The sequence below is a fragment of the Cyprinodon tularosa genome, unplaced genomic scaffold (assembly GCF_016077235.1).
Source record: "Cyprinodon tularosa strain WSP-4 unplaced genomic scaffold, ASM1607723v1 ctg1245, whole genome shotgun sequence".
Lineage (NCBI taxonomy): Eukaryota > Metazoa > Chordata > Actinopteri > Cyprinodontiformes > Cyprinodontidae > Cyprinodon > Cyprinodon tularosa.
In genome coordinates this window covers 34255-47003 of record NW_024038054.1, presented here as the reverse complement: position 1 = coordinate 47003, position 12749 = coordinate 34255, and the positions used below count along the sequence as shown (strand labels likewise).

The window sequence follows — 12749 nt, the reverse complement described above, 5'->3', positions numbered from 1 at the left end:
TAAAGGAGGACTGTGTTCACCAGCACTGCGTCTGTTGCTGCTGTCATTGTTTATGCTGGTTTCATTGATGCTCAAACTGGTTTCTAGCATTTTCCAGTCGTTGCTCTGTGGAAGCTCCCATCCTGGATGCTCATCAGAGGGCCCTGCAGGGTTCAGACTGTAGGTGGGGGGCCACAGCTGGCTTTGTCTCTGATAGATGAAGCAGATCTAAACCCTGCTGTCCTCCATCATTAGGTTTATATAAACAGTCACTTTATCAGCAGTTGGATTAAATCAAAATACTGCAAAGGTGAAGATGGAGGAAGAGGATCAATCAAATCTGAAAAGTGTGGCCTGCATACGTAGGCCTCTTTGAACTGGTACAGGTAAATCTATGTACCCATTTGCTTGCATTAGTCAGAGGATTCAGGCTGTAGTTAAAAGCCTTCAGCTGATCCAAAATGCTGCAGCCAGAGTCCTGATGGAAATGAAAAACAGAGATCATATCTCTCCTATCCTGCTTCTCTTCATCGGCTTCCTCTTAAATCCAGAATAGACCCTACTTCACCATTCTGCTCCATTCTATCTCTATAGTTCTGCTGCTCTAGGCCTAAGGCTGCGGTGGGGGGGTAACGGGTCATCACCTGCTCTAACGACCTCCTGCCATGAAGCTGTTGCTGCAGAGATCCTGGCTCTGCTGAGAGCTCAGGTCGGTTAGCTAACTGTCTGAGGAGCAGCTAATCCCAGGTCTGGATTGACGGCTTCCTCCCTCTATTGACTGATGATCTGCTGGTTAAACTGGTTTATTATAATGGATGAGTTCCAGCGTTCCCATCAGTCCTGTGCTGGTTTCCAGCCTTATCCCATCAGAGCAGAGACTGGTTCTCCTGTTAAAGGTCCGATGGTCGGCCTGCTGGATCCATCCACGGTGGTGGTCCCATGATGCTGTGTGACTGTAAGCATCTTCTCAGTGGGATTGATGGGATTATCTGCAGAGCTCATGTTCAACCAGCAGCTTAGCATAGACAGCCTTCCATCAGGGAGTGATGCTCAGTGACCAACGGGAGGCTAATGGATTCCTGCCAGGAGGAGGAGCCCACCAGGGAGGAGGTTCTGGAAGCTCTGCAGCACTCTGGGTCCGTTTGCCAGCATTAAGGTGGTACTATAGTAGCAGAACACCTCGGACCCGCTGCTGAGCACCTCTACACACCTTCCCCAGGGAACCCTAACCTTCCCCAGGGAACCCTGACCTTCCCCAGGGAACCCTGACCTTCCCCAGGAAACCCTAACCTTCCCCAGGGAACCCCGACCTTCCCCAGGGAACCCCGACCTTCCCCAGGGAACCCCGACCTTCCCCAGGGAACCCCGACCTTCCCCAGGAAACCCTAACCTTCCCCAGGAAACCCTAACCTTCCCCAGGGAACCCCGACCTTCCCCAGGGAACCCAGGGAACCCTAACCTTCCCCAGGGAACCCCGACCTTCCCCAGGGAACCCTAACCTTCCCCAGGGAACCCCGACCTTCCCCAGGGAACCCTGACCTTCCCCAGGGAACCCTGACCTTCCCCAGGAAACCCTAACCTTCCCCAGGGAACCCCGACCTTCCCCAGGAAACCCTAACCTTCCCCAGGGAACCCCGACCTTCCCCAGGGAACCCTAACCTTCCCCAGGGAACCCTGACCTTCCCCAGGAAACCCTAACCTTCCCCAGGGAACCCCGACCTTCCCCAGGGAACCCCGACCTTCCCCAGGGAACCCAGGGAACCCTAACCTTCCCCAGGGAACCCTGACCTTCCCCAGGGAACCCTAACCTTCCCCAGGGAACCCAGGGAACCCTAACCTTCCCCAGGGAACCCCGACCTTCCCCAGGGAACCCTAACCTTCCCCAGGGAACCCTGACCTTCCCCAGGAAACCCTAACCTTCCCCAGGGAACCCTAACCTTCCCCAGGGAACCCTGACCTTCCCCAGGGAACCCTAACCTTCCCCAGGGAACCCAGGGAACCCTAACCTTCCCCAGGGAACCCCGACCTTCCCCAGGGAACCCTAACCTTCCCCAGGGAACCCTGACCTTCCCCAGGAAACCCTAACCTTCCCCAGGGAACCCTAACCTGCCCCAGGGAACCCTGACCTTCCCCAGGGAACCCTGACCTTCCCCAGGGAACCCAGGGAACCCTAACCTTCCCCAGGGAACCCCGACCTTCCCCAGGGAACCCAGGGAACCCTAACCTTCCCCAGGGAACCCTGACCTTCCCCAGGAAACCCTAACCTTCCCCAGGGAACCCTGACCTTCCCCAGGGAACCCTGACCTTCCCCAGGGAACCCTAACCTTCCCCAGGGAACCCTGACCTTCCCCAGGGAACCCTGACCTTCCCCAGGGAACCCTAACCTTCCCCAGGGAACCCTGACCTTCCCCAGGGAACCCTTAACTTTCCCCAGGGAACCCTGACCTTCCCCAGGGAACCCCAACCCTGCTCAGAGTAACACAGGTGTGAATGGGGGGGGGGGGGGATGTCTGCTCAGAGTAATACAGGTGGGGGGGGAATCAGGTCCTGGGAACCCATCGGAACCGATCCGTGCCGAGTTCAGACCCGGCTGGGATCCATTAACCACGCCGAGCTTGGTTACGTACGACCGTTTCCATGCTAGCGCGGTTCCTCGCATCCTAGTGGCGATCTACGGTACTACTGCTCTCTAGAGGGAAACCAGCAAACCAACATGGCGGCGGCCGTAACATTCAGGAAGTTTGCGGAGAGTCAGGCGAAGAAAGCAGCCGTTGGTGAATTTCCCTGACAGAGTCGGCTTCCTCTAGAAGTCCAGTCTGCTCTGTCCCTTCCTGGTTGTGTCTCCAGTCCAGGTTGTTGTCCAGATGAACACCAAGGGATTCCTTCTCCACTTCTTCTCCCAGGATGTTAACAGGCAGCTCCACCTGCTGGTCTGGCTGATAATAGAAGCAGGAAGTGATGTCAGAGGAGGGCAGGATGTCCATTCAGTTCATCGGTTCTGTCCAGACGTCCATCTGTCTGATCTTCTCCTGCTGGAAGCCTGGGATCTTCTTCATGTCTGATCTGCTGGAAGCCTGGGATCTTCTTCATCTCTGATCTGCTGGAAGCCTGGGATCTTCTTCATCTCTGATCTTCTGGAAGCCTGGGATCTTCTTCATCTCTGATCTTCTGGAAGCCTGGGATCTTCTTCATCTCTGATCTGCTGGAAGCCTGGGATCTTCTTCATCTCTGATCTGCTGGAAGCCTGGGATCTTCTTCATGTCTGATCTTCTGGAAGCCTGGGATCTTCTTCATCTCTGATCTTCTGGAAGCCTGGGATCTTCTTCATCTCTGATCTGCTGGAAGCCTGGGATCTTCTTCATCTCTGATCTTCTGGAAGCCTGGGATCTTCTTCATCTCTGATCTTCTGGACGCCTGGGATCTTCTTCATCTCTGATCTGCTGGAAGCCTGGGATCTTCTTCATCTCTGATCTTCTGGAAGCCTGGGATCTTCTTCATCTCTGATCTTCTGGAAGCCTGGGATCTTCTTCATCTCTGATCTGCTGGAAGCCTGGGATCTTCTTCATCTCTGATCTTCTGGAAGCCTGGGATCTTCTTCGTCTCTGATCTTCTGGAAGCCTGGGATCTTCTTCATCTCTGATCTGCTGGAAGCCTGGGATCTTCTTCATCTCTGATCTGCTGGAAGCCTGGGATCTTCTTCATCTCTGATCTTCTGGAAGCCTGGGATCTTCTTCATCTCTGATCTTCTGGAAGCCTGGGATCTTCTTCATCTCTGATCTTCTGGAAGCCTGGGATCTTCTTCATCTCTGATCTGCTGGAAGCCTGGGATCTTCTTCATCTCTGATCTGCTGGAAGCCTGGGATCTTCTTCATCTCTGACCTTCTGGAAGCCTGGGATCTTCTTCATCTCTGATCTTCTGGAAGCCTGGGATCTTCTTCATCTCTGATCTTCTGGAAGCCTGGGATCTTCTTCATGTCTGATCTTCTGGAAGCCTGGGATCTTCTTCATCTCTGATCTGCTGGAAGCCTGGGATCTTCTTCATCTCTGATCTGCTGGAAGCCTGGGATCTTCTTCATCTCTGATCTTCTGGAAGCCTGGGATCTTCTTCATGTCTGATCTTCTGGAAGCCTGGGATCTTCTTCATCTCTGATCTTCTGGAAGCCTGGGATCTTCTTCATCTCTGATCTTCTGGAAGCCTGGGATCTTCTTCATGTCTGATCTTCTGGAAGCCTGGGATCTTCTTCATCTCTGATCTTCTGGAAGCCTGGGATCTTCTTCATCTCTGATCTGCTGGAAGCCTGGGATCTTCTTCATCTCTGATCTGCTGGAAGCCTGGGATCTTCTTCATCTCTGATCTGCTGGAAGCCTGGGATCTTCTTCATCTCTGATCTGCTGGAAGCCTGGGATCTTCTTCATCTCTGATCTTCTTCTGCAGGTTCTTGTTTTCCAGCCTCTTCCTCTTTGCCTCCTTTCTTCCTCTGACCTTAAATTCTTCTGTATTCTCCTCATTAATTCTCCGTCTTCCTTCTCAAAGGCTGATTTCTTCCTTCAGAGACGTAGGAGTTCTTGACGTTTCCATAAAACAAGTTTAAAGTTTAGTTTTCTGTGGAGCAGCAGCTGACGGTGTAGCAGGGAGAGGAGTGATCAAAATCTCCACTTATAGAAACAAACAGGTTTGGTTTCTGTCTGCAGCTCTCAGAGCGCCGTCCTCCATGTTCTGACTTCCTCCTGCAGCTGAAACTGGATCCTTAGAGACTTTTAATAGATTGTTTCTCAGCATGAGGCGAACTTCTGTCCATAGAATCCATTTATTGCTAATTGATCCAACAAACCACAGGAGTTTCCTTTAAAACCTCTTACTTCCTGAGTCTGATGCTGTCAATAGTCACTGCTGCCCCCCTCTGGTTTAGGGGGGAACTGCAGGTTCTACCTCACAATGTTAGATAATCTGGATCCAGATCCTGATCTGGATCCAGATCTTCACTCCATGGATGGATCCTGGGCGTGAGGCTGGGGTCCTAAGGGGCGGGGCTTGGAGCAGCTGTCTGTCTGTCTGTCCAGGACTTTAATAGGAAAGCATCGCTGACATGTGAAGCTGGTTAAAAAGTTATCTAATAAAAGACTAAACCCTGGAAGCAGGAAACATGTCATTCAAAGATACTGAAGTTTTTACAGTTTATATAACAAACAAACTGAAAACAGTCTTTAGACGATGTAGAAGATAAAGCAGCAGTTGAACTCAGGGTGGGGGGGTGAACAGTTTTAGCTTCTGTGTAGTTTGGAAAAAAGTTGCATTGCTTGATTAATTTCAATAAACTGCAGGGAAACGGATTTCCTGACATAAGACGATTAATTCTATCCAGGCTGATCGTTGATGGGAGGAAAACAGGCCTCAGTTTCCTCCTGATGTTTCCTTCTTCCTTCCTTCTTCCTTCCTTCTTCTTTCCTTCTTCCTCCTTATTCCTTCCATTTTCCTCCTTCTTCTTTCCTTCTTTTTCCTTCCTTCTCTCCTTCTTCTTTCCTTCTTCCTTCCTTCTTCTTTCCTTTTTCTTTCCTTCTTCTTTCCTTCTTACTACCTGGAAATAACTTCAGCCACTCAATGTTTAGGGAATAGCTGCAGATTGTCTTCAGCTGATCAGGCTGACCGTCCCACTGAAGGACGGGGGGGACGTTCAGTTGTCCTCAGGTCCGTTTGGGTTAAACTGATTGTCTGAAATCATTTTGCTGCAGTTTGTAGATTCTGGAGACATTTTATCACTCATTCTTCTCATTCCTCTCTTTTTCCTTTAGTAGATTGTGATTCAGTGATTCTTAGATCATCAAACTGCAGCTTTAAAATGTTTAAAAGCTGCTTTTCCTCCTCCTCTGCGCTCTGAGTCACGGAGCGAAGGCTGGGAGCCAATTAACAGGAATAAAACAAGCAGCAGCAGGTGGGGGAGGGGCGGTGTGTGGACGCTTCGCCGTCCCTGGATCAGGATTCTATGGGATCTGGTCTGAGCGCTCCATGAGAGCAGCCATCTTCCTCCCTCTACCTGTGGGGAGACAGAGGCGTTGCTCTGCACCCGGAGGGTTGTCGGTTCAAACCCAGGCTCTGGTTTTCAGTGTCCTTTGGCTTGATGGTGGTCAGAGGGCCCGGTGGCGCCCCAGGGAGGCTGTGGCTACAGGTTAGCTCACCACCATCAGTGTGTGAGTGAATGACTGAGTGTAGTAGCGGCCATTTCACATTTATGCACTATTTTTGCACGCCACGTATCACTTTACTTGGATTTAGTTCTTACATACATAGATATATATACAGAAGAGCTATATGTGTGTATATTTGATCTCTTTTTATTATCTCGTGTTGTTGGATGTGTATATATATATTATATAAAACTGTAACTGGAGCGCGTAACGAAAGTCATTCCCTCTGGGATTATTAAAGTATTTCTGATTGTGATTAACTGGTGACCTCCTGTCTGTCGCACTATTTAATTGGGTCATCCGTTCACCAACAGAACGTTTCAGTCGTTGGTGCTCCGCCATGATTTAGGCTGAATTCCAGCTCAGATTATAACCTCTGTCTCTGTGAAGAAACATTTATTTGAATGTTTTCTGGATTCTGTAAGAACTGCACCAAATCTCTGCTCAGTGATAAACATCCGGTAATAATAAATAAACTTTATAACCTTCCTGCCGCAGTTTTTTCAGCCTCAGTGCAATGGATGCATCACGCAGAGGAAGTTTAGAGGAAGACCAGACCCCCCCCCCTCAGGACATGCAGCTCGGGTCCTAATGAGTCGCAGCCAGCAGGTCGCTGCTATAGAGGCGGCGATTGTTCTTTTGCCTTGAACATGGAGAAGGTCCAACATCATCATGGTTACCCTCAGGTGACCCTGCAGCAGCTGAGGGAAGAATGAAGCCATTGTTCTGCCTCTGTGGCCTCAGTCATGTTGGGATGTTTTGTTACCAGTAAAACACCAGTTCAAATGATCCTTAAAGACAAACTGCTGATGATTTTCCATTTCTTCCTTAAAGGCTGAACAAACGCTCTTCTGTCCTTCTGACACAAAGGCTGCAGTGTCATGAAGCCTGACAGGGTCGCCCCACTTCAGCTGCTGGTTCCTCATTGGAGACAAAATCTACTGCAGGAACCAAAACATTAACTGGAGCTAAAAGGAGGAATCACCCTGGGTTACAATTAACCACATTTAGTTACATTTAGTTACAATTAGCTACATTTAGTTACATTTAGTTACATTTAGTTACAATTAGCTACATTTAGTTACATTTAGTTACATTTAGTTACATTTAGTTACAATTAACTACATTGAGTTACATTTAGTTATATATTTAGTTACATTTAGTTACAATTAACTACATTTAGTTACATTTAATTACATTTAGTTACATTTAATTACATTTAGTTACATTTAGTTACATTTAGTTACATCTGGTTACAGTTAACTACATTTAGTTACATTTAGTTACATTTAGTTACAATTAACTACATTTAGTTACATTTAGTTACATCTGGTTACAGTTAACTACATTTAGTTACATTTAGTTACATCTGGTTACAATTAGTTACATTTAGCTACAATTAGTTACATTTAATTACATCTGGTTACAGTTAACTACATTTAGTTACAATTATTTACATTTAATTACATTTAGTTACAATTAACTACATTTAGTTACAATTAGTTACATCTGGTTACAATTAACTACATTTAGTTACATTTAGTTACATCTGGTTACAATTAACTACATTTAGTTACATTTAGTTACATCTGGTTACAATTAACTACATTTAGTTACATCTGGTTACAGTTAACTACATTTAGTTACATCTGGTTACAATTAACTACATTTAGTTACATTTAGTTACATCTGGTTACAATTAACTACATTTAGTTACATTTAGTTACATATGGTTACAATTAACTACATTTAGTTACATTTAGTTACAATTAGCTACATTTAGTTACAATTAACTACATTTAGTTACATTTAGTTACATTTAGTTACAATTAACTACATTTAGTTACATTTAGTTACATTTAGTTACAATTAACTACATTTAGTTACATTTAGTTATATATTTAGTTACATTTAGTTACAATTAACTACATTTAGTTACATTTAATTACATTTAGTTACATTTAATTACATTTAGTTACATTTAGTTACATTTAGTTACATCTGGTTACAGTTAACTACATTTAGTTACATTTAGTTACATTTAGTTACAATTAACTACATTTAGTTACATTTAGTTACATCTGGTTACAGTTAACTACATTTAGTTACATTTAGTTACATCTGGTTACAATTAACTACATTTAGTTACATTTAGCTACAATTAGTTACATTTAGTTACATCTGGTTACAGTTAACTACATTTAGTTACAATTATTTACATTTAATTACATTTAGTTACAATTAACTACATTTAGTTACAATTAGTTACATCTGGTTACAATTAACTACATTTAGTTACATTTAGTTACATCTGGTTACAATTAAATACATTTAGTTAAATTTAGTTACATCTGGTTACACTTAACTACATTTAGTTACATTTAGTTACATCTGGTTACAATTAACTACATTTAGTTACATCTGGTTACAGTTAACTACATTTAGTTACATTTAGTTACATCTGGTTACAATTAACTACATTTAGTTACATTTAGTTACATCTGGTTACAATTAACTACATTTAGTTACATTTAGTTACATATGGTTACAATTAACTACATTTAGTTACATTTAGTTACAATTAACTACATTTAGTTACATTTAGTTACATATGGTTACAATTAACTACATTTAGTTACATTTAGTTACAATTAACTACATTTAGTTACATTTAGTTACATCTGGTTACAGTTAACTACATTTAGTTACAATTATTTACATTTAATTACATTTAGTTACAATTAACTACATTTAGTTACATTTAATTACATCTGGTTACAGTTAACTACATTTAGTTACATTTAGTTACATCTGGTTATAATTAACTACATTTAGTTACATTTAGTTACATCTGGTTACAATTAACTACATTTAGTTACATTTAGTTACAATTAACTACATTTAGTTACATTTAGTTACATCTGGTTACAATTAACTACATTTAGTTACATTTAGTTACATCTGGTTACAGTTAACTACATTTAGTTACATTTAGTTACATCTGGTTTCAATTAACTACATTTAGTTACAATTAACTACATTTAGTTACATTTAGTTACATCTGGTTACAATTAACTACATTTAGTTACATTTAGTTACATCTGGTTACAATTAACTACATTTAGTTACATCTGGTTACAATTAACTACATTTAGTTACATTTAGTTACATCTGGTTACAATTTACTACAATTAACTACATTTAGTTACATTTAGTTACATCTGGTTACAATTAACTACATTTAGTTACATCTGGTTACAATTAACTACATTTAGTTACATTTAGTTACATCTGGTTACAATTAACTACATTTAGTTACATTTAGTTACATCTGGTTACAATTAGCTACATTTAGTTACAATTAGTTACATCTGGTTACAATGAACTACATTTAGTTACATCTGGTTACAATTAACTACATTTAGTTACATTTAGTTACATCTGGTTACAATTAACTACATTTAGTTACATTTAGTTACATCTGTTACAATTAACTACATTTAGATACATTTAGTTACATCTGGTTACAATTAACTACATTTAGTTACATTTAGTTACATCTGGTTACAATTAACTACATTTAGATACATTTAGTTACATCTGGTTACAATTAACTACATTTAGATACATTTAGTTACATCTGGTTACAATTAACTACATTTAGTTACATTTAGTTACATCTGGTTACAATTAACTACATTTAGATACATTTAGTTACATCTGGTTACAATTAAGTACATTTAGATACATTTAGTTACATCTGGTTACAATGAACTACATTTAGTTACATCTGGTTACAATTAACTACATTTAGTTACATTTAGTTACATCTGGTTACAATTAACTACATTTAGTTACATTTAGTTACATCTGGTTACAATTAACTACATTTAGATACGTTTAGTTACATCTGGTTACAATTAAGTACATTTAGATACATTTAGTTACATCTGGTTACAATGAACTACATTTAGTTACATCTGGTTACAATTAACTACATTTAGTTACATTTAGTTACATCTGGTTACAATTAACTACATTTAGTTACATTTAGTTACATCTGGTTACAATTAACTACATTTAGTTACATTTAGTTACATCTGGTTACAATTAACTACATTTAGATACATTTAGTTACATCTGGTTACAATTAACTACATTTAGTTACATTTAGTTACATCTGGTTACACTTAACTACATTTAGTTACATTTAGTTACATCTGGTTACAATTAAATACATTTAGTTACATCTGGTTACAGTTAACTACATTTAGTTACATTTAGTTACATCTGGTTACAATTAACTACATTTAGTTACATTTAGTTACATCTGGTTACAATTAACTACATTTAGTTACATTTAGTTACATATGGTTACAATTAACTACATTTAGTTAGATTTAGTTACAATTAACTACATTTAGTTACATTTAGTTACATCTGGTCACAGTTAACTACATTTAGTTACAATTATTTACATTGAATTACATTTAGTTACAATTAACTACATTTAGTTACAATTCGTTACATCTGGTTACAATTAACTACATTTAGTTACATTTAGTTACATCTGGTTACAGTTAACTACATTTAGTTACATTTAGTTACATCTGGTTATAATTAACTACATTTAGTTACATTTAGTTACATCTGGTTACAATTAACTACATTTAGTTACATTTAGTTACAATTAACTACATTTAGTTACATTTAGTTACATCTGGTTACAATTAACTACATTTAGTTACATTTAGTTACATCTGGTTACAGTTAACTACATTTAGTTACATTTAGTTACATCTGGTTACAATTAACTACATTTAGTTACAATTAACTACATTTAGTTACATTTAGTTACATCTGGTTACAATTAACTACATTTAGTTACATTTAGTTACATCTGGTTACAATTAACTACATTTAGTTACATCTGGTTACAATTAACTACATTTAGTTACATTTAGTTACATCTGGTTACAATTAACTACAATTAACTACATTTAGTTACATTTAGTTACATCTGGTTACAATTAACTACATTTAGTTACATCTGGTTACAATTAACTACATTTAGTTACATTTAGTTACATCTGGTTACAATTAACTACATTTAGTTACATTTAGTTACATCTGGTTACAATTAGCTACATTTAGTTACAATTAGTTACATCTGGTTACAATGAACTACATTTAGTTACATCTGGTTACAATTAACTACATTTAGTTACATTTAGTTACATCTGGTTACAATTAACTACATTTAGTTACATTTAGTTACATCTGGTTACAATTAACTACATTTAGATACATTTAGTTACATCTGGTTACAATTAACTACATTTAGTTACATTTAGTTTCATCTGGTTACAATTAACTACATTTAGATACATTTAGTTACATCTGGTTACAATTAACTACATTTAGATACATTTAGTTACATCTGGTTACAATTAACTACATTTAGTTACATTTAGTTACATCTGGTTACAATTAACTACATTTAGTTACATTTAGTTACATCTGGTTACAATTAACTACATTTAGTTACATTTAGTTACATCTGGTTACAATGAACTACATTTAGTTACATCTGGTTACAATTAACTACATTTAGTTACATTTAGTTACATCTGGTTACAATTAACTACATTTAGTTACATTTAGTTACATCTGGTTACAATTAACTACATTTAGATACATTTAGTTACATCTGGTTACAATTAACTACATTTAGTTACATTTAGTTACATCTGGTTACAATTAACTACATTTAGTTACATTTAGTTACATCTGGTTACAATTAACTACATTTAGATACATTTAGTTACATCTGGTTACAATTAAGTACATTTAGATACATTTAGTTACATCTGGTTACAATGAACTACATTTAGTTACATCTGGTTACAATTAACTACATTTAGTTACATTTAGTTACATCTGGTTACAATTAACTACATTTAGTTACATTTAGTTACATCTGGTTACAATTAACTACATTTAGATACATTTAGTTACATCTGGTTACAATTAACTACATTTAGTTACATTTAGTTACATCTGGTTACAATTAACTACATTTAGATACATTTAGTTACATCTGGTTACAATTAACTACATTTAGATACATTTAGTTACATCTGGTTACAATTAACTACATTTAGTTACATTTAGTTACATCTGGTTACAATGAACTACATTTAGTTACATTTAGTTACATCTGGTTACAATTAACTACATTTAGTTACATCTGGTTACAATTAACTACATTTTGTTACATTTTGTTACAATTAACTACATTTAGTTACATCTGGTTACAATTAACTACATTTAGTTACATTTAGTTACAATTAACTACATTTAGTTACATTTAGTTACATCTGGTTACAATTAACTACATTTAGTTACATTTAATTATATATTTAGTTACATCTGGTTACATTTAATGATATATTTATTTACATTTAGTTACAATTACCTACATTTAGTTACATTTAGTTACATCTGGTTACAATTAACTACATTTAGTTACATTTAATTATATATTTAGTTACATCTGGTTACATTTAATGATATATTTATTTACA

The 12749-nt window shown here is 38.9% G+C and overlaps 1 protein-coding gene across 1 annotated transcript in view; it reads left to right on the top strand.

The window, feature by feature from the left end:
* LOC119777548 (actin-binding LIM protein 2-like) overlaps window positions 1-12749 on the top strand; it is a gene marked incomplete at its 3' end in the record, with an annotated part of 47458 nt that overhangs the window by 465 nt on the left and 34244 nt on the right. The gene's annotated exons all lie outside the window — the stretch shown is intronic.